Source organism: Lytechinus pictus, unplaced genomic scaffold (genome assembly GCF_037042905.1).
Source record: "Lytechinus pictus isolate F3 Inbred unplaced genomic scaffold, Lp3.0 scaffold_19, whole genome shotgun sequence".
Lineage (NCBI taxonomy): Eukaryota > Metazoa > Echinodermata > Echinoidea > Temnopleuroida > Toxopneustidae > Lytechinus > Lytechinus pictus.
In genome coordinates this window covers 19,365,181-19,385,917 of record NW_026974140.1, presented here as the reverse complement: position 1 = coordinate 19,385,917, position 20,737 = coordinate 19,365,181, and positions in this window count along the sequence as shown.

The following is a 20,737-nucleotide window of genomic DNA, read 5'->3' as shown; positions in this document are numbered from 1 at the left end:
TTTTGATAGTGTCTCTTATGTTTGCTAAGTAATCAGCATAATCAGTGTTCCAGAACAAGGACGGATCCATGGACACAGGGGTCACGTGCCATTTTGCCAAATCGACATTGACTTTTCGATAACATGCAGGAATTTATTTCATTTAGTACGACGTTTCTTTTTTTTAAGTGAGATCTGTTTGTCGTTTTGTAAGGAAATGACGAAGTAATCCACATCGACCTAAAAAAAATTGCGACCCCCCCCCCCCCCCCGATTTATGAAATCCTGCATCCGTCCTTGTTTCAGAACGAAGGCAAATAATACGACTTTACAGGGAAGAATAATGACGTATCAAATGGCTTTATTGAAAGTAAATAGGACTAAACATGCAGCAAATGTTTGAAGTGACGTTATGTGAACAAACATGATTTCAAATACTAGTAGCCTATAATATAGGCGGAGGCTGATGTTATTCTCTTTGTTGTTATGCTGAACGTAAGCGATACGTCTGATCTGGCGAAGACTACGTATTGTTGCTGCGTTAGCAGGCCACCTATAACGCAGCCACAATGCGTAGTCTTTGCCAGATCAGACGTGTCGCTTTGCGTTCAGCATAACATCAAAGACAATAACTGCAGCCTCAGCCTAGATTATAGGCTATAGATTTTAAATGGACTTGTATAAGGAGAGAGCAGGGGGGTACAGACGGAGAGAGCGGTGAGAGAGTTTGAGCTTGAGGGGGGGGGGGTGAATGAGATGGAGAAAGAGAAGAGGAGGAGCTAGAGATGCGATCATTAATTTAAACAGCATCACAATATCTATTGCATGTATACCCAAACTATTCACATTCCAGAATCTAAAAAAATAACTCTCACATACTGACATTTCAAAATCCCTTTATAACGTCACTGATTATAAGGAAGGTGGTTGCAATAACTATACTTTTTAGGCTTACGCTTGAAAAATAAAAATTTTTGACATCATTTAAGGGTTGGTGAATCAGGACTTTCCATGCACTATTTGACATGAGATCGGGAATAATAATAATAATAATATTCCGCATTTATATAGCGCTTAACACATCGGAACGACGTCTCTAAGCGCTTTACAGATTAACCCGGTCATCGGATCCTTGCATGCCCGCATACAATGTATGCACCTTCTCCACTCCCTGGGGAGCATTCCAACAAGAGTTCCAAGACTCAATTGCTAGGCATACTACATATAGGCTTTCGCATCCTACCGGGTACCCATTTAACACCTGGGTGGAGAGTGGCAAATTGTGGATTGACGCCTTGCCAAAGGACGCCATGGTGGGATTCGAACACACGACCCTCTGTTTACAAGGCGAGAGTCAGAACCGCTACACCACAGCGCTTCCACATGAAAGTGCCTGACATAGGACCAATGCCTATTCTCTGTAGAAGGCTGCCAGTTATAACTCGAATGGAGATGGGGTAATGCCCAACCACCCCCCCCCCTCATGGGTTTTTGCAGCTGTGATTTTTTCAGTGCTGTGCTTGCTTCGTGATATTCTACATTCAACTCCAGCCTGTTGCACACCTTAAATATTAAATAAAGTGCGTAAATTTACTGTTACTTAGAACAACGTGATATTTATTTTTCAGCTCGATGAAGAAAGCAATATTAAGTCTATGGATACATTCATACTTTCTTGAACAATAAAAGTTGAGCATAGTTTTTCAACCGACCCCTAAGAGAGATTATTTTACCACAGTTGCTGTGGAAGTCCACTCCAAAAAATAATAGTTGATTTTAATAAATAGAGAAATATCAAAGAAGCATAGCGCTGCAAGAAAGTCATGCCATCTTAAAGTTTTGATCAATTTCACAAAACATTTAACAGCACATCCTGCAGTATGCAATGAGGGAAACAATGACGTCACCCATCACCACTTTTTTGTATGAAGTATCTTTAAATTTTCATCGGATATAATGAGAGATAATTACCCAAACATCACGTGGAAATTCCATTTTGCAACATAGTCTACTGCGATTCAATGGAGAGCATCCTTATAGTCATATCTGCAAAAATTGAAATATGTAATATTAGTTTATGACATTATAAACTATCTCACCTGCATACCACCTGTGTTGTGCAGAATATAGTAATAATGTAACTTTTTATTAATGTAACTTTTTAGTGAAAATAAGCAATTTTCAGCGGTATGCTTTCTCGGTTCGGATGGACTATTGACTTGACCGATCTATATGGTTTTTGGTTTTATCAGAAGTGACTATATATATATTTTTTTTAGATCGAATGTTTTATCAAATTTGCTTTCATATCTTGAATGCATTTCGCCTGAGACTATTCTATCTGAGTTTCCCGAAAAACTAATTTGTAATTTCCATTATAAGGTCTTTTGATATGGTGATTATAAGCATAGCAATATGATTAAAAAGTACAATTGATTCTAAAAATGACAGAGGCGTTCTTTTTTATAAGAAGTGAACACTTTTAAGCCTAAGCAGCAATTGAATAATGACAGAGGAACCAGAGACAGAAAGTGCCAGCTTATAAGGGGAGACTATAAGGCTCATTTTAACCATCGATTCATATATGCATATCAGTGATCTGCCATTTTGATTTTTAACTATTTTTCCCCCTCTCACTCTTTTTCTATTTATTTTTCTCTCTCTCTCTAATATTTTTTGGCTCTTTCCTTTTCTCTTTTTTTACTTCTCATCTTTATTTTTCTCAATTTCTTTCTCTTTTTTTTCTTCTTTTCTTTCTTTCTTTCTTTCTTTCTTTCTTTCTTTCTTTCTTTCTTTCTTTCTTTCTTTCTTTCTTTCTTTCTTACTTTCTTTCTTTCTTTCTTTCTTAGTCTTTCTTTCATTTCTTTTTTCTTTGTTTGTTTCTTTCTTTCTTTCAAGTTTCTTTCCTTTTTTCTTTCTTTTAAAACCTGCATGCATTGATTTGCGAACTATATGTTTTTTAATGTCTTAAAGATTGTTTTATTCGTTCATAATGTTGGACTGCATTTTAATCTTCTTTCTTTTTATCAGCAGCTAATGAGGAGAGTCTGATGATCCACAGCATTGACTGGTGTTCTTTTTTTTGTTTTCTTTGTCTAATTCTGATATTGTATTTTAAATATTAGCTGACAATTATTTTCAATGTTTTGCTTTTCTTATGAATGTCGTTTTGTTCCAGGAAATGAAAAATAAATAATTTAATGAATATATAGAAAGATAATAGATAAATAAATACGAAGGGCAGCTAATATGTATCTCATTATGTAGACAGTAGCCTATTATTTCGACTTGACAAGACAAAATATCTCGCAATGTTGCATAATGCATTGCATAATGATAAATATCCTGCCATCTAAATTGAATTGAATAATGTCTTTGATTCTAAGGTGCATAGAGAGTACGGTAGTGATTACGAGGGATTTTTAATAATCGATATGTTCAGTAAAGTTTTCAGATCAACAGACTATACGGTTGGATCTATACGCATGGGTATACGGTAGGTTATAACTCTATATGGGTATGTACATATATATGTCCATGATGTCAACATTAACAGTGCAACGGACCAGGCGCACAGACAAAATTCCGCGCGCCTGCACCGTGTGTTCGTCCGATAACTCTATGCATATACATGTATAGCTAGGCTTGTTTATTTTGCGAAAACAGTTTTGAAAATGCTATTATAGTGAAGTTTTAATGAAGTTGCAGACATAACCAATGGAATATTTGTAGAGGCTTCATCACACTTGATTTATCATCGAGAAGACCAAGGAAATAATGACAGATTTTTCCCGTTTAGAAGGTTAGTCTGTTACTGTTATTATTTATTAATGTTCTGAGCGGGTGTGTCTGTGCATGTGAGTGGAGCTGTAACCGACGTCGAGCGTGCAGTGTCTGTTGTTCGGCCAGGCTTAGCGCAGCTGGCATACGAACCACATGCAGGGCCAGGCCAGGTTAGCCTCTTGTTGAGGCCCTGGCGGCTGCTTCCCGAGCGAAGCGAGGGATTCCCTAATTCGCGAAGCGAATTAGGCCTGGCGCGAGCCAGGGCCTCTTGACATCTGAACTGAATTATATATTCATGAGGAACGTCTTCCTAATGTCAATGATTCTACATGAGTCATGAGTGACATGACATTACCGGTCACCGAGGCCGAGGCCGAGTAAACCAATGAAATGTCAGAGCTGTTTCGTTTTGGGTTCGGAATACTATATAGTCCATTATCAGTAGAGGCGCACGGCCAATATTGGAGACTGTCTCCAATGTGGGAGATTATCTCCAATATCAGAGACTTTTGTAAAGAATTTGGGTATCCAATTTCAGAGACAGTCTCCAGTTTCGGAGTCCAATTTCCTTTGTTTACATTTGCTGCAAAAGGATTACCTTGGCGGCAAATAAAAATGTGATAAGCAGATTACTCATGAAAAATTACCCTTTTTCACCGTCTACTTTAAATATTCACGTCTACTTTTGTTTTGATAAGGATTTTTGTTGTCAATCACACACAAAACAAATGGGCTTCTGACCTCAGTGAGACAAAATTTTGGGTGGAAAAAATCATGCTTTTGTTGGTGTTGTTTCTTTTGTCCTTTTGCAAAGCAAGTCTCCAATGTGGGAGATTGTCTCCCCTATTGGAGAGAGTCTCCCATATTGGCCGTGCGCCTCTACTGATTATTCTGCAGGGGATTCATTTAATTGCGGGACACTAAAGGGGATATAACCAGCAAAATGCTACAAGTAGTGGTACTACTACTACTACTACTGGCCGTAACAGACCCATCACCGCCCCGAAACTTGCCGGGAGATACTGCTCAGCCGCTGGTCAGACTCGAGTCAACTCCCAGCAACTCCACCCCAGCTTCCCTCACTGCACTGCACAGCGGAGATCGATAATCGACGCCCGGTTCGACCGGTGGAATCGCATGAAATATTACATTTTTTCCATATCCTGTGGGTAGATTTACAAAGACATCTCGTCCTTTCAGTGCAGAGTTAATTTCATCGACTTGCAAATCCTTAAATCGGTCAATATTCAGCATTTTAGAGTCATATTCAGCGCTCTTTGATATTTCGTTGTCACTCTTCGCCAAGAATCCAAGGGTCGCCATTCAAGATGAGCTCATGAATATTTAATATGACGTCATAGCAGCTCGCGCTCTCATTGGATGATTTTCACCGACCAGATTTTGGTCGGTGAATTGGTAAAAACAATAAAAAACAAAAGAAAGTCGGTGAAATTCGAGTCAGATGTCAAGAGGCCCTGTCTCGCGGCGCTCTGCTTCGCTCTCTCCCTTGCTTTGCCATGTTCGCTCGGAAAGCAGCCGACAGGGCCTCGACAAGAGGCTAGGCCAGGTGGGCATGGGCGTCAATCCAAACTTGAGCATGAGGGGGACACAATAGCAACATGCAAGCATGTCACTTTTATAGGTATACTTTCCAGATCCATTACACTTTCGTCATACTCCACCGCTACATGTACCGTATGTCACAGGGGCGGATCCAGCCTTCGCCAATAGGGGGGGCCCGGAATTTTTTTTCACCCACATTTTCCCTGATCAGCCGCTCAAACTCAATGACAATATGCACAGAATTTTCCCTCACAACCACCCTTCACCTAACTGCAGTTGCAACAGAGACAGGGAAACTATAGAGCATGTCCTTCTCCACTGTTCACTCTATGAGTCCAGTAGACTGAAGATGATACAGACCATAGAGATAGGATACAGCAAAACTAACACTCCATACCATCTCAGAGAGATCTCGGTGGTCACCCTCCTGGGCTTCAACCCTGCAATGACCAAGCAAATGCAATCTATTATTAGAGCATCGGTGGTAGCATTTGTCTCATCCACCAGCGCTAACATCTAGCCAAACTAGCCAACAAAACAATTACGTAGCAGTTTTTCTACCTTTGAGTTCTCAACACTAAAAGTGTCTACCGAGGAGACTACTACTTACTAGGGCGTGAAACAGGCCCAAAACGAACAACAACAACAACAACAACTCAAAGTTAATTTTTGTTTGTTTCTTTGAAGGGGTAATATATTTATATATGGGTCATTCCACGGGGTTGGGGCAACAGCACTTTTTTGTGTTCCCTATGAATTGTTGGCTTTATCCTGAAAATGTGTTTGGCGTTTGGATGTTGCAATGTGGTTTTGTTGGAAGGCAGTTATGTAAGCAATTACTTGATGCAGAAATAAAAATGTTGAACCTCATTTTTTTTTTATGGTGAGACTTTAAATGATGATGTCCAGACTCTTTTTTGGGGTACCAAGTGTGACATCCAAAATGGTCATTTTCAGTTGAAGATATCTAATCAAAAGATAAACTTAGTCAAATTCAAATGGCCATGATTGAGAAAGCAACATTTGTTTAATAACAAAACAGTAATGGGATAGCAAATGAAAAGAGGCTTTATATCATAAATCATTCCTACAACATCGCATACCACCGTTACATGCGATGTCCGCGTTTATTTTTTCTGTAACGGCGGTAAAGTGGTAAATAACTAAAAGTCAGAAATCATTCTTTCCAAAGTTATGTGTCAGAAATAAAGGGCAGGCAGTAAGCAACTTTTCATCAAAAGATTAGCTTTGAAAACCAATGTTAATGTCATGTAAATTAATCGAGGGTCGCCGATGTTTTGGGCGATGTCCGGGCCAAATTTGTAACGGTGGATCACATTTCATCGCGTATGTAAAAAGGAGAGACCGGAGAAGAGACCGTCGTTGTATCAGACGGACGGGATGTTAGCCGAAATCCACGTGCACATGGACGGCTATGATATCGGGTGTTTTGCAGCATTGCAATTGGGAATCTTCCCGCAATGTCCGTGTAACGGTGGATTGGATCTCCACGATGTTTTCCCTTTCAAAGCGACGTAAGTACGGAGATTTATCCCGATACTCGTATTTTTAAATCAGTTAAACCTTATCTTAAAAATGTGAAACTATATTATCATGCAGAAAATGTTTTTAAGATTGAAAAATCTCGCTAATTTTTCATAATCTTTTACTACAGTCCCACATGTATCTTTTCGTGTAAGTAAAATATGTGATTGAGACATCGCCATGTTTGTTCCAGATTTGCTAAACGGCCCCAAAGAAATAATGTTTTTATTACTGTGATTCCGTGCAAACATGTTTTGAATGTTAGCTGACATGATTCAATCGCAATTTAGTTGATTTTTTTTAAACACCGAAATATGTTATTTCAATAGGCCAATGGATACTCAAAACTGCTCTATCCCCGATGATCATGCTGTCTTGCTGACATCTCAGATTTGGTACAAAATCTCGCCTTGTTTTACTTGGCTCCTACTGATTCTACGTAATATGGGTATCAAAGACCTGATGATCAAATTTGAATTTCCCCCAAAAAATGAGAGTTTAGAACCAGTGGCAGCGCCACGGGGGAGGCAGGCCCCCCCCCCCCCCCATTTTTTTTTTTTTTGTTTTTTTTTTGTTTTTGTCAGCTGATCCCAATCCGAAAGAAGGGGGGGGGGGGGCAAAATAATTTTTCTGTTACTACCCCCTACACATAGTACATGTGCTTTGTGTATGATGAAGCATGGCCATAATCCAATTACTAGTAATTCTTGGCTGTAGGCCTAACCTTCCCAAAACTTTTCATCTTGTTGAATGTTATACTTTTCAGCACATTCTTTTTTTCTCTCAATATTTTTTCAATATTTTGTATTTTGATTTCTATATATTCAATTGTAAGGAGAGGGGGGGGGGTTCGTTTTATCAGAAAGCAAAAGCCTGTGTGATTGTTTTCAATGTGATTTTTTTTTTATTGCAATATAATGAGATTTTTTAAACATGTACAAGTGAACAAAAGAAAATGTGACACAATCAAGTTTGTTTCACAAGTTTATTTGCTGTATCAGAAGGTAAATTGCAAATTTGAATTCCATTAATTCATTTAATTCCAATAAAACATACATATATTATGTAATTGCTTGAACAATTAAACTTCAGCGATGAAAATTAAATAGGATGGTCATAAAAAACTAAATGGAATTGTCTAGATAACCACCCTTGATTAGAATGCAGAATAAAATTAGATTAAATTAATCCATTGAGAAATGAAATTGAAGTACAGATAATTTATGAAAAGGTAATGGGCAAGTAATTGTATTGTGAAAACAAAGTAGAACACAACAACACAAATACAAAAACCTTCTATAAAACGTAACTTTATAATTATATTTAATTTATGAACTATGAAATGATGAATTCTATTTGCTATGAAAAAATACAAAGTGAAGGTTCCTGTGTATTTTGCAAGAACAGATCAGATTCATTGTCCCTAGTAATCCACCCCCTTTAATGAGAAAATGTCAAGACATAAATAAGTAAATGATTTGATATAATATAACAAGTATTTGCTTATTGCTTAAAAAATATAGTCAAACTTCCAAATACTATTTTTCTCAACTACAGGTAGCCTCTATTCAAGGTGAAAATGTATATCTTCAGTACATGAAGTGTCAATCTGGTGACCTGTACTCCTGGCCTGATGGCGAGGCACAATTCTACCTCCATCCACTTTGTGACATTGACAGAATCCTCTTCCAAACTGAAATTTCTTATTGGGTCACCAGTCTTCTTGAAGTTCATAAACTTGTAACCTGAATGTAGAGAGAAATATTGCATGTTAATTTTAATAGTCAGGTTTAGTGTACAGTGTAATACATTTTTTTGCATTTGCCAGTAAGAAGTTTACCAAAGAGTTCTTGCAGTTATATTTTTTAACATTAGAATAGCTTAGTACATTTTACTTTCTCGCTTACAACTCTGTTAAAAAAACAGAAGATATAAAGGTGGTGAGTTTTTTAAATTAAATTTGTCCACTAAGTACTTTACAATTGTCCTTTTCGCATGTTGGAACTTAATGTTTTATCTAATGTATGTAAGTTCCAGTGATGACATGATTATATTTTAATTAATGTCACTTCTACACTACCATTTTGAGGACATGATGTCCATGTAACTGAGGTAAAACAAATTAGAGTTAACAAATTGAACAAGTTTATATGTGTAAGGTATAAATGCGTTGTCCATGTCTTCCATGTCAACTTTGTCTTGTTTTGTCTTGAAAAACCATAGCTTAGAAGAACTAAACTAGTACCTTTTCCCTACATATTTTTCACCTGAATATTGTATCAAAGGTATCAAAAAAATTTGTAATTGTGTATGAATAAAAAAAACATTTTACCTGTTCATTGATATGAATTACAGAAGCTTGCTTGTAGATGTTGTATTTCTACACTTGAGTAAGATGAGTTAACTTGCATTTAGTGTGTTGATACTAGAAAAATATGTCAAATATTCAAGTAATGCTATTCAATATGACCATTACAAGGACATGATGTCCGTGTAACAGAGGTATCTACATTTGAAAGTAATATCTTGAAGGAGATATTTCAAAGTAATAAAAGATTTGGAGATCGTAAGATAGCACTGTTTCGTTTTTTCCCCTTTAGACAGAAACATAAATGTTTCCAGAGACAGACGGAAGTGGAACCTTGAGGATTAGTATGATTTTAAATATAATGTCAACAATTTTTGTACATTTTTCCTTGTTTAAACTCTAATTTAAAGTGCTTTAACTTGCAAAGAATTTGACATGCAAAATGTTTTTCTTCTAGTATAATCAATTGAACTTGTGCAAATATTCTAAGGCAGAAAGGGTAATTTGGTATGTAATGACCATTAATGGATCTTAACTTACAATGCTTCAAATTATACCTCTGTTACAGAGACATGATGTCCATGTAACGGTGGTAACACCAAACAAAAATAGAAGGTTAGGCCAGAGAGAGTAGTTGAGTTTTTCCAAAGAGAATATTCCATTCTGTTGAGGCATGACTTCTCTCAACTATTTAGTTCTACATGCCATCATAAATTGAATTTTCTTGACTGGACTGAGAAAAAAGAACGACACATAATTTGTCAATAATTTTGTACATTTTTCTTTGTTTAAACTCTTATTTAAATTTCTTTTATTTGCAAAGAATTTGACATGCAAAATGTTTTTTTCTAATATAATCAATTGATCTTGTGCAAATAATTTAAGGCAGAAAGTGTAATTTGGTATGTGATGACCATTAATGGACCTTAACTTACAATGCTTCAAATTATACCTCTGTTACAGAGACATGATGTCCATGTAACGGTGGTAACACCAAAAATAGAAGGTTAGGCCAGAAAGAGTAGTTGAGTTTTTCCAAAAAGAATATTCCATTCTGTTGAGGCATGACTTCTGTCAACTATTTAGTTCTACATGCCATCATAAATTGAATTTTCTTGACTGGTGAGAAAAAAGAACGACACAGAACATGGCACTGGTATACACACAGAGCATCAAGTTCCATTTATTGATGCTAAATCTTTCAAAATATATATGCCATGTTGGAAAATGTGGAATAAAGTGACTAAAAATGTTGTTAGCAAAATATTTATTAAGAGGAATTGAGATCAACCCTTTTATTTTGACAGTGGGAGAGTATAGTCTAAGTAAGGATGATAAATGATGTCCGTGTAACGGTGGTATTTTGTCAAATCTTGTTTCGCAATTTACTCAAATATGCAGGGTGGTATGAAATGCCTGTAAGTGGATTTAGTTGAAGAATTGTCCCATGAAACATATGAGAAAAAAAACTTTTCATTTATTACATTTCTATTTTTTGACCCTGATGTCACAATTTTTGCCCCAACCCCATGGAATGACCCATATATAATATCACAAGCCTTATTTAAAAAGTGCGAGCTTTTTGTTTATTTTATGTATTTGTTTTAAAATTCAAACATTTTGGGCAATGTTTATGATCCTAAACGAGATGTGTATTTAACTAAATAATTGCTGCGAGCGCGAAGCGCGAGCAGAAATATTTAATATACCTTTTCATCTGATAAAAAAGGATCTGTTACCAGCAAACTTTAATACCACATTTCAATTTTCTAAAATGCCATCCTTCTAATGGGTCAATTTAAGCTCTGTTTTTCAAGCACTTTGTGGGAAAATTGTGAGGTGGATATGGATCACAGTTAAAAAGAGCTGATAAGTTTCATTATTATTACTTTGAGTTTTGACGTAGGACCGGGACATTATGTCATCATATGAAAATGATGACTATCTTCCTATTTCTCTTCCTAAGCATGAGAGCGCGAAATCTCTTAATATTATGGCCTGGAAACTGGACATTTAAAGCATTTTTGTAATTATGAATAAGATGCATGAGTTGACATATTTCAACAATCAATGCGAGCGGAAATCGCGAACCGAAATTTCTGATAAACTGCATGTGATCAAATGGGGATTTTAAGTAGTTTGTTTTAGAATTAATTTTGAGATAAACATAACTCACCAATCAAAATGCGAGCATGCAGCGCTAGCTGATACGTTTTCACAATTTGACCTGAATAGGGATATTTTGATAACTTTATGGAATACAAGAAAATAATAGGTACCTGACAAATCAAATTTTGCGAGCGCGCAGCGCAAGCAGAAAATGTTAATATTCAGACCATAAAACAAATTTTTTTACAGAACACTTTAAAAATCAAATTTGCAAATCAAACAATGAAAGTTAAATTTTCGAGCTGAAATATGTTTTGTATATTGACTTCAAGATTTGATATTTAAGCTCCATATTGAGCAAGATATGCAAATCACCTAAAAGGCGATGCGAGCGCGAAGCGCGAGCAAAAAATTAATATCCCGGCATGAAAGATTTTTTATTATTACTTTCCACGTCTTCCCCTTATCTTATTCACTCGTCTTCCTCCTTTTATGTTTCCCTTTCTTTTTTCTCCTCTCTTTTCCCTTCTTCTCTTTTTTTCTTTCTTTCCCTTTTTTTTCTTTTTTTTTGCTCCGCCAATAGGGGGGGCCCGGGCCCCCCTGGATCCGCCTATGCTGTCATGCCGTGCATACCCACATGAAAAAAAACCCACCACGCACGTGCGGGTCTCCATGTGGGTGCTCGCGTGTACCCCGGCGTCGTACGTACAGGAACGGCTCATACATGTATATCCCCCCCCCCCCAGATGGTCACACTTCTTTTGTGACAAAAACATGGGGGGGACATTTGATATTGTGTCCCCCCCTGAAAAAATCATGGGGGGGACACGTCCCCCCCGTCCCCCACCGATTGACACCCATGCAGGTTGGTGTTTCATAAAGCTGTTCGTAGAGTTAAGCACAACATTACGCACGACTGGAATATGTTCTTAGGTCCTAAATCAATTACATAGGGATATCACAAAGCACAAGAAAGGAAGGATCACCAGTCATGCGTAAAGTCATTTGTATCTTACGAACAGCTTTATGAAACACCCACCACTCACCAGGTCAGAGCTGAGCGGTCGTGGGATGGGCGGTACACCCGGTGCGGTGCTAAGTTGTGCTCACTCACACTCGCACAACGCATGTCATTTCGTAATGAATTTTGACGTTTTCATTCATCACACAAATGTGAGACTGAGAGAATGAAACACGCCAAAATCTTCACAATATAGGATGGGGGGTCGGGTGTCCGGACACTTTATCTTTTTGAAGCCTTCTTTTTTGTCTTTGGATTACACTAAAAATATGAATTCAATAATACTTGTAATCATCTTCTGTTTTGTTCTTTATAATATTTCCTAACGTTTTGTACTAAAAATTGATGAAACTTCGCTTGTAATTTTTTCCAAATGACTTTCTAAAATTGATCGTCCGGACACGTACACAACCTGTCCGGACATACAACAACTGGGTATACTAAATTTATTCATCTAACTTTACATCTTATCATTTAATTTAATTTTAAAAATGTGCTCGAACGTATTTATAAAAAGGGATTTTAAACGCTTACCTCCAAATCTCAGCCAAGACACTCTGTCCGATCCTTAATACTGCGGTGAAATTACGCAAACAACAATCGAAAGGCGAATTTTTCCTATCGAACAGTCTAGATTCAAGTCGTCGGCGCATAATAGGAAATTGTACCAAAAAAATCAACAGGTTGCATCTCACGTATAATCGCTGATGGCGCTACATCATAAAATAACGCTGAACAGCGAAAAAAAATGCAGAGCGCCTAGAACGCAACCAGCAGTACAGCTGATCTGACGTAAACAAGCAAGTTTATTAAATAATATCGCGCGCCCTCTCTGTGCGTATAGAGAAACCCAGCGAAAATTAGCTCCATGCCTGCTTCGACATTAAGAAAAATCATCGATATAAAGTACCAGAAAGACAGAGAGGAAATGAAATTGGCTTCATATCGTTTGGTAAGTTTCATATCCAAAGCTTATCTCATTTTAAATAGGTATCTATTTCTAATTTTTACAAAAGAGGAATAAACTTATTGCAAGTGCCGTGCCAGTGGTTATCCTGTGCACGGCGGCGGTAATGTACCCGTGGGTGAGTTGTGCTCTGCCTCTGCATAGCCAGGAGGCTCCTAGAGCGGGGGCCTGTTGCATGAAAGGGTCTTTCGTAGAACCGTTCTAGGTAAGAACGAGATATCGCTCAACTGTTTCACAAAGCCGATTTGGGCGATACGAAGAATGGTCCTTGGAAAGACACCTCCAGACATGTGCTACGTAGGCATGATCTTTGCACACCGCCCGCCACCGTCGGCATTGAGAGAAAATGTGTTTACGGCAAGCCACACTGACATATCACCTTGAAACATTTTTGGGGGTCATTCGATTGCACTCTGATGCATTTTATCTGGGATGGCGCCTACCTCGAGCGATGTTCGTGCAGGCTCCACTTCACTACCGCTACACTACGCTCCACCTACCCGAACATCGAGACGGTGAACCAGTTCGGATATACCGAGTCACAAAGGTGGGATGGAAATCATGTTTATCGTAAAAATTAAAGAAAACAAATATAACAAGAAAGATGAATAACTTAATATCTTACTCTACACCCGTATTTCACTCCGTTTCCATCCTCTGGTTATCCTCAAAATTTGTGATTTTGGGCTTGTATCTTTTTCCTCACACGTATTATTCACGGCTGATTTCAAAACATCGCATGCGATCGCGATCGGTCGCAGGTCAAATCAGTCATAAATAAAACATTATTTGATCTCCTTTTATTGAAATATATGATTTTATGAAAAGTCGTCATTCCGAAATAAAAGGTTCAGGTGACGATGAAGACTAAATATTTTTCCGATACTATCGATATCATACAATGTCGCGGACTTGGAAGACAAAATTGCCTTCGTGAAACGGAAAGCGCTGATTTGTCACCAATCTTCCTATCTCGGAAGAATGGTCCTAGGACGTTCCTACGTATCGCTCATCTCGTCATGCAACAGGCCCCAGGGCTCCACATAGCCTTGAGGACTCCATGATGATAATTTGGAAAGAGTTCCATATGCACCCCCCACCAAAAATAACAAAAGATTGTTGAGACTTCCGGTTCGTTCATCTCAGATTTTTCTATCATTTTTTTGTTGCTTACCTTAGTTGGGACTCAAACTCACCTCGTTTAATCTGCAGTCAAGACCTCTTCCCACTTTGCTAGCGAGAAGCGCTGATACCGGAAAGGGGTATTTTAACGATTATCAGCCGATAGTTCGACTAGTCTAGACTCACAGACCCTTTACTGACTAAATAAATCGATGCCTATGGACAATTACATGCACTCGAACCTGCTCAAAATTTGACGGAATAAAGCCATATTTTGGTATGTATTTCCACTCCCCCATCATACATGTATAATGTACTATATTATGGCTAGATATATTATTCTGAACCTTCTCCATGTTTTTATTTTCAATTTTAGTTGGGGGTGCATATGGAACTCTTGCCGATATTTTTTATAATATTTTGAAATATACTTCTTCATCATGGAGCCATGAAACTCTATCTATACATGCATACCGTAAGTAACGGATTATAAACCGCACCCGTGGATTAACCGCACCCCCAACTTTGGACTAAAAAAAATTAAAAAAATCCTCATATTTACATGCATATTTGAGGTACGAAGAAACAAAAACTAAGTTAAAGATTTCAAAGTATCCAAAGAGATTACCGGTATGCGGAAATCTGCTGTTCTTGGTCAATTCATCTACAAATGTTAGCAAGAAAGAAAGGTCCCAACATTATTGGCCACTTACACACTCACCTCACAGTCACAGTGTACACACACAGCACTGCCGTTCTTGTACATTGCAAACTACGATACGGTACCAGTACATCTTATCAAATTATGATCTGTGTCTTTCCCGGCGTAGGAGGAAGAAACATTCACATTTCTTGCATCACAACCTAACAATCACTTTCAGAATTTGTCTAGCATTCAATGTTTTAGCATGAATTTTGGATATGGGATTACAGGAAGGTTCAAGAAACAAAGAAATTTGCATTTTTTCCAGTTGTTTTTAAGGCTTTGTGCCGTCTCTCGTGCGTGGTGTACATGGTATCTTATGAAAAGCAAACGGGAAAGAAAAAGTAAGCTGGCGCGAAACGGGACTTTGGAGGGAGGAATTAAAATGAATAGCGCCAGCTTAAGTCGCACTACAACTACAATACAACGCAAGCTAGCTCAGCTCACTCAACTCCCGCTCAGCTGTGACAAAATATTACCGAGTATGCTTGGCGTCTCTTCGAACTTAGCCTGGGAACTTCGCTGCTTTGAATCGAGAATAAAGTCGAAATTAGTGTCATGAAGGTGGGTGCGTTTGTTATGGACAATATTTGATTAAGATCGTAATAATCGCTTCTCATTACCCGCGGCTCATACCCCTCTAAACGACATTGCCCTGGGCGGCTACGCCCGGCCACTCGATGTGTTGTGAACTGGCAGACGTCTTACATGTTCGGGAGAGGTTACGACGGGCTGGCTCAGACCCGTCACCGTGGATAAACCGCACCCCGACTTTTGCTTCTATCCCGCCGAGAAAATGGTGCGTTTAATAGACCGTTACTTACGGTAAGCGAGACCTACACACCCGGATGGATTTCCCTAGGAAATCCATATTTACAGGGTGACGTGAAATGGGTTTATAAGTGTGAATTTTATTGATCTTTGAACCTTCAAATGCCTAATGCGTATGAAGGGATAAAAATTATTTCACTACGAATGGCAAAAATGAGAGGTTTCTTACCAGACTGATCTCGTGTACATGTAGATCCCTCGATCCGTTTGTCAACAAAGCAAATACAATAGGCCAGACCCTTGAACCGCTTCGTTATGACGTACTTTCGATTGGCAATGTTACAAAATGCCGTTTTGAAGAACAACTTATAGATAAAAATTAATATTTAACAAATACTAAAATTTAATACGTGATAACTATTCATAATCACATATTAAATTTTTTCTCATTGTATATTAATGATAAGTAACTTGTCCATTGTGTTAAGGTAAAGCTAAAATTAACTGTTAAAGTTGTGTTGTGTCACAATGTCGTGTCACTCATGGTATGTTGTGTATAAAAAAGGACATCAAATAATTTTTGAAGCATTTTACTAGATAAATTCAGGGATAGAGTCAAAAGGTTGTTCCTGACATCATTTAGGCCTATTTTAGGCTAACAATTTTCTCCATTTTCCTAACTTCACTCCTTTTAATGGAAATATTGAATTTGATGTTGAGTTCATCTATTTTCTCTCCTCTCCATAGTCACCTCGGTTTCAAAAATCCTGACAACTTTCCATTGGTGTGAAGACTCAGATCCTAATTCATATTTTGGTGAATGTACTGAGATTAAGAATATAACAACATAATCAATCAACATAAAATTATGAATGTTTTAACAGAAAAACCACTATACATTAGTAATGGACATATTTACAATGCATAAAGTGTTGGTGATGGTTATGGTTCAAATCATACAGGTACATGTATGCCTTGAACATTCTCTGTCTCCATTACCGAAATGAGCAGAAAGTTCACCTTTCTTTTTAGCAATGTTATTTATTTGTTTTACTCATTAAGAAAGCTAGCAAAGTCAGGGATCTTATTTTGAAATTTGCAGAAATAGATGAAATATTTCAATGGTAGAGCACAATGTAGTGTACATGTACATGTAGGAGATATAAGAAATCTCCGTGAACACCAGACATTTTCAGAAAAGAAAATATTTTTCTTTTCCTTCTGATTGATTAAATTAACCTTTTTCTGCTACAAAGCTTGTATTCGAGGACATGAAATAAACAAATTTGCAAGAACTTCTCAGCAGGTGAGAATGTGCTGAGATTTATTTTGAAAGAACATTTTGGATATTGCTTGAAGCAGCTGCCAAGTTCAATACCATTCTTTGTTCGGCCACCATTCATACCACTTGTGATGAACAAGGGTCTGAACAGCAAACTACCATAAGTGGGCTGTTGTGGTCTACAATTCTCATTTGTGTTTTAAATGTATTTGAAGAGCTCAGTTGCAAAGGGTTTAGGTCCATTTTCAACAAATTTTTATGCCCCTGCAGATGAAGTCTGGAGGGTGCATTAATCATTGCCCCTGTCCGTCCGTCCCCTTACTTGGTGCAATAACTTGAAAAATATTTAATGGATTTGGTGTGTAGGTACATGTACATGTAGATGACACCAAGATACAGGCTAAGTTCAAATTCGGAATCCGCAGGTCAAAGGTCACAGCTCATTAAATATGCGAGTTGTTTTCTGCATGATAACTTATGAAATATTCAACAGATTAAAAAAATTTGGGTGTGTAGGTAGATGACACCGAAATACAGGCTAAGTTCAAATTCGGAGTCCGCAGGTCAAAGGTCACAGCTTATTAAATGTGCGAGTTGGTTTCCGCATGATAACTTATGAAATATTAAATGGCTTTAAAAATTTTGGGTGTGTAGGTAAATGACACCAAAATACAGGCCTGCTAAGTTCGAATTCGGAGTCCGCAGGTCAAAGGTCACAGCTCATTATATATGTGAGTTGTTTTCTGCATGATAACTTTGGAAATATTCACCAGATATGCCTATTAAAAATGTTTCGTGTCTGGGTAGATGACACCAAAATACAGTCGGGTCACATCAAATGACCTGACTGTCGCATCTTCTGTCAGAGATTATTATGGAAAGGGTGAGTCTTTAGGTCAAAGGTCTAAATTTGTTCATTATGTATATGCATATTGGTTTCTGCAAGATATTTAGTTCAATCATATTGATTGAATTTCTGATCGCATTACGTGGGGGCATCTGTGTCCTTTGGACACGCCAAATTTCTATATTTTTGTTGTCTCATAGACTTTTTAGATTTTTAGTAGCTCTATATAAAGATGATACCAAAGAAAAGTTGAAATTCCCATTAAAAAGTGAACAAAAATGGCAGAGAAAAATCACTTTTTTCTCAAAGGGTTCAGGTCCACAAAGAATTTTTTGGAAAGAATATTTAAGAAAATATGAAGACAAGTAGATTTCTTTACTTAGTTTTATACCCAATTTTATGTTCACATGGTATGGTATGAAAATTTAGTTTCGCATAAGAATATTGCAATATGGGAGAATAAAAAAAAAAAAATCTTGGAGTGGACCTAACCCCTTTTTCAACCAAATTTTTCATAAATTTTATTGTTTTCTGTCTCAAAAACCTATAAATTTTAGTCACTCTGATGATACCAAAGGAAATTTGAAATTCAAATTAAAGTGTCAATAAAAGTGGCAAAGAAAAATCAAATTTTTATTCAAAAGAGATTGGATTCATTTCAGTTTGCTTACAAAAGGGGTTAGGTCAACAACGATAATTTTTTAAAAATATATACATACATGTAGAAAAAATTGGAGACAGGTACATGTAGCTTTCTTTTATGCCCAATTTTATGTTCACATGATAGGGTCGTACGTCATTACAATTTGGGTTTCTCATAAGAATATTGCAATAAGTGAGAATAAAAAACATGATTTTTCTTGGAATGTTCCAAAGTGGACCTAACCCCATTTGCAACCAAACTCTTCATTTGTTGACCTGAAATTTCTGAAAATGTAATTTATTTCTTGCTTTTTTGTAATCTTTCCTTTAAATAAAAAAAGAAGAAGAGTATTGGACATTTAGCGATACTGTGTACAGTATGTTTCATCAAGCTTAAAAATACAATTTGAAAGGAAATAGTGTAGTTATAGACAAGAGCTTAATGATATAGCACTTGAGAATAGAAGTACTGTTAATAATGTTTGATACATGTATGGTATATTTATATTTGAATTCATTGCTGACAATAAATCAATGCAACAAAATTAAGCTTTGACATGTTCATGTGCAATAGATGTCATAGTAAGCATTTACTTTTAGAATTGCATGCATGAATAAACTGACAATGCTTCTGTTTATACCTTGGTCACATTTGCTCTACGGCGGCCGTACGGCGAGTCGAAAACAGCCGTTTTAATAATTTTAATTCAAAACACCTATATGTCATGTATGTAGCTGGTACAAAAAATGTTAAAACGGCTGTTTTCGACTCGCCGTACGGCCGCCGTAGAGCAAATGTGACCAAGGTATTATACACCCTTGAAAAGTATATGATTACCATTTAATAAAGGACAAGTCCACCCAAACAAAAAGTTGATTTGAATATTAAAAAAGCTTTAATAAAGGGAAGTTTACCCTGGCTAAAAGTTTATTGTAAAAATAGCAGAAAAAAAAATATATTGCCGAAGGTTTGAGAAAAATCCATCAAAGAATTATGCCCGGGGGGCCCAGTCAAATATATTGCTTTACACATGCGTGACCAAAAAAACGTGTTTAAAGGGTTTTTTTGGACGTAGGCCGTGCGTGCACTCGTTAAGGGTATCAAAAACACTGATTTTCCCCAAAAAGGGTAGTTTTGAAAGACTGGTCAATGGTCAATCGCAGGGTCAAATGTATTTAAGGTATGTTTTTTTTCGAAAGCATTTTTTAAAGACTAGCCAAAACGTGTTTAGGGTATGTTTTCCCCCCCCCCTCAAGCTTTTCCCCGGGGTCATATTCTGGCGACAACTTGTTTAGGGGCCAAAATCTGTAAAGCCCACAAAAAAACTTGTTAAGGGGGTTATTTTGCACACACAGAGAAACTCGTTTAGGGGGTGTTTGGAAATCATTTGGCCACGCTTGTGTACAGCCATACATTTGACTGGCCCCCCCCCCCCCCCCCCGCGGAATTTTATTTATTTGATTTGTGACGTCATATGTGAGCAGCTTTCCTACCTACCGTATGATTAAAAAAATCAATGAAATGTCATATTATCAGAAGATTTAAATGGTTTTTACTGTACCTTCATTTCTTTATATCAACAGATAAATCATTTTGCACTTGTTTTTTATAAAAAGAAAACAAAAATAAGTCATCATGAACCATTAAAAATTTGAAATTTATGCATTTTGTATTATGGGGCAGCTGCTCGTTATAGATGTCACATATCCAAAACTAATAGCTTCCTTAATCTTTAGGATTTTCCTTAAAGGTCAAGTCCACCCCAGAAAAATGTTGATCTGAGTAAATAGAGAAAAATCAAACAAAACGGTGAAAATTTCATCAAAATAGGATGTAAAATCAGAAAGTTATGACATTTTAAAGTTTGGCTTTTCACAAAACAGTTTAATGTAACTCAGTAATATATGTATGCAAATGAGATAGTTGATGATATCCCTCACTCACTATTTCTTTTGTCTTTTATAGTTTGAATTATACATGTACAATATTTCAATTTTTACCGATGTGACAATAAGGACCAACTTGACTGAACCATGAAATGTAAAAACAATGGTAATACTACATGTTCAGGGAGGAACAAAACTTTGTTTCACA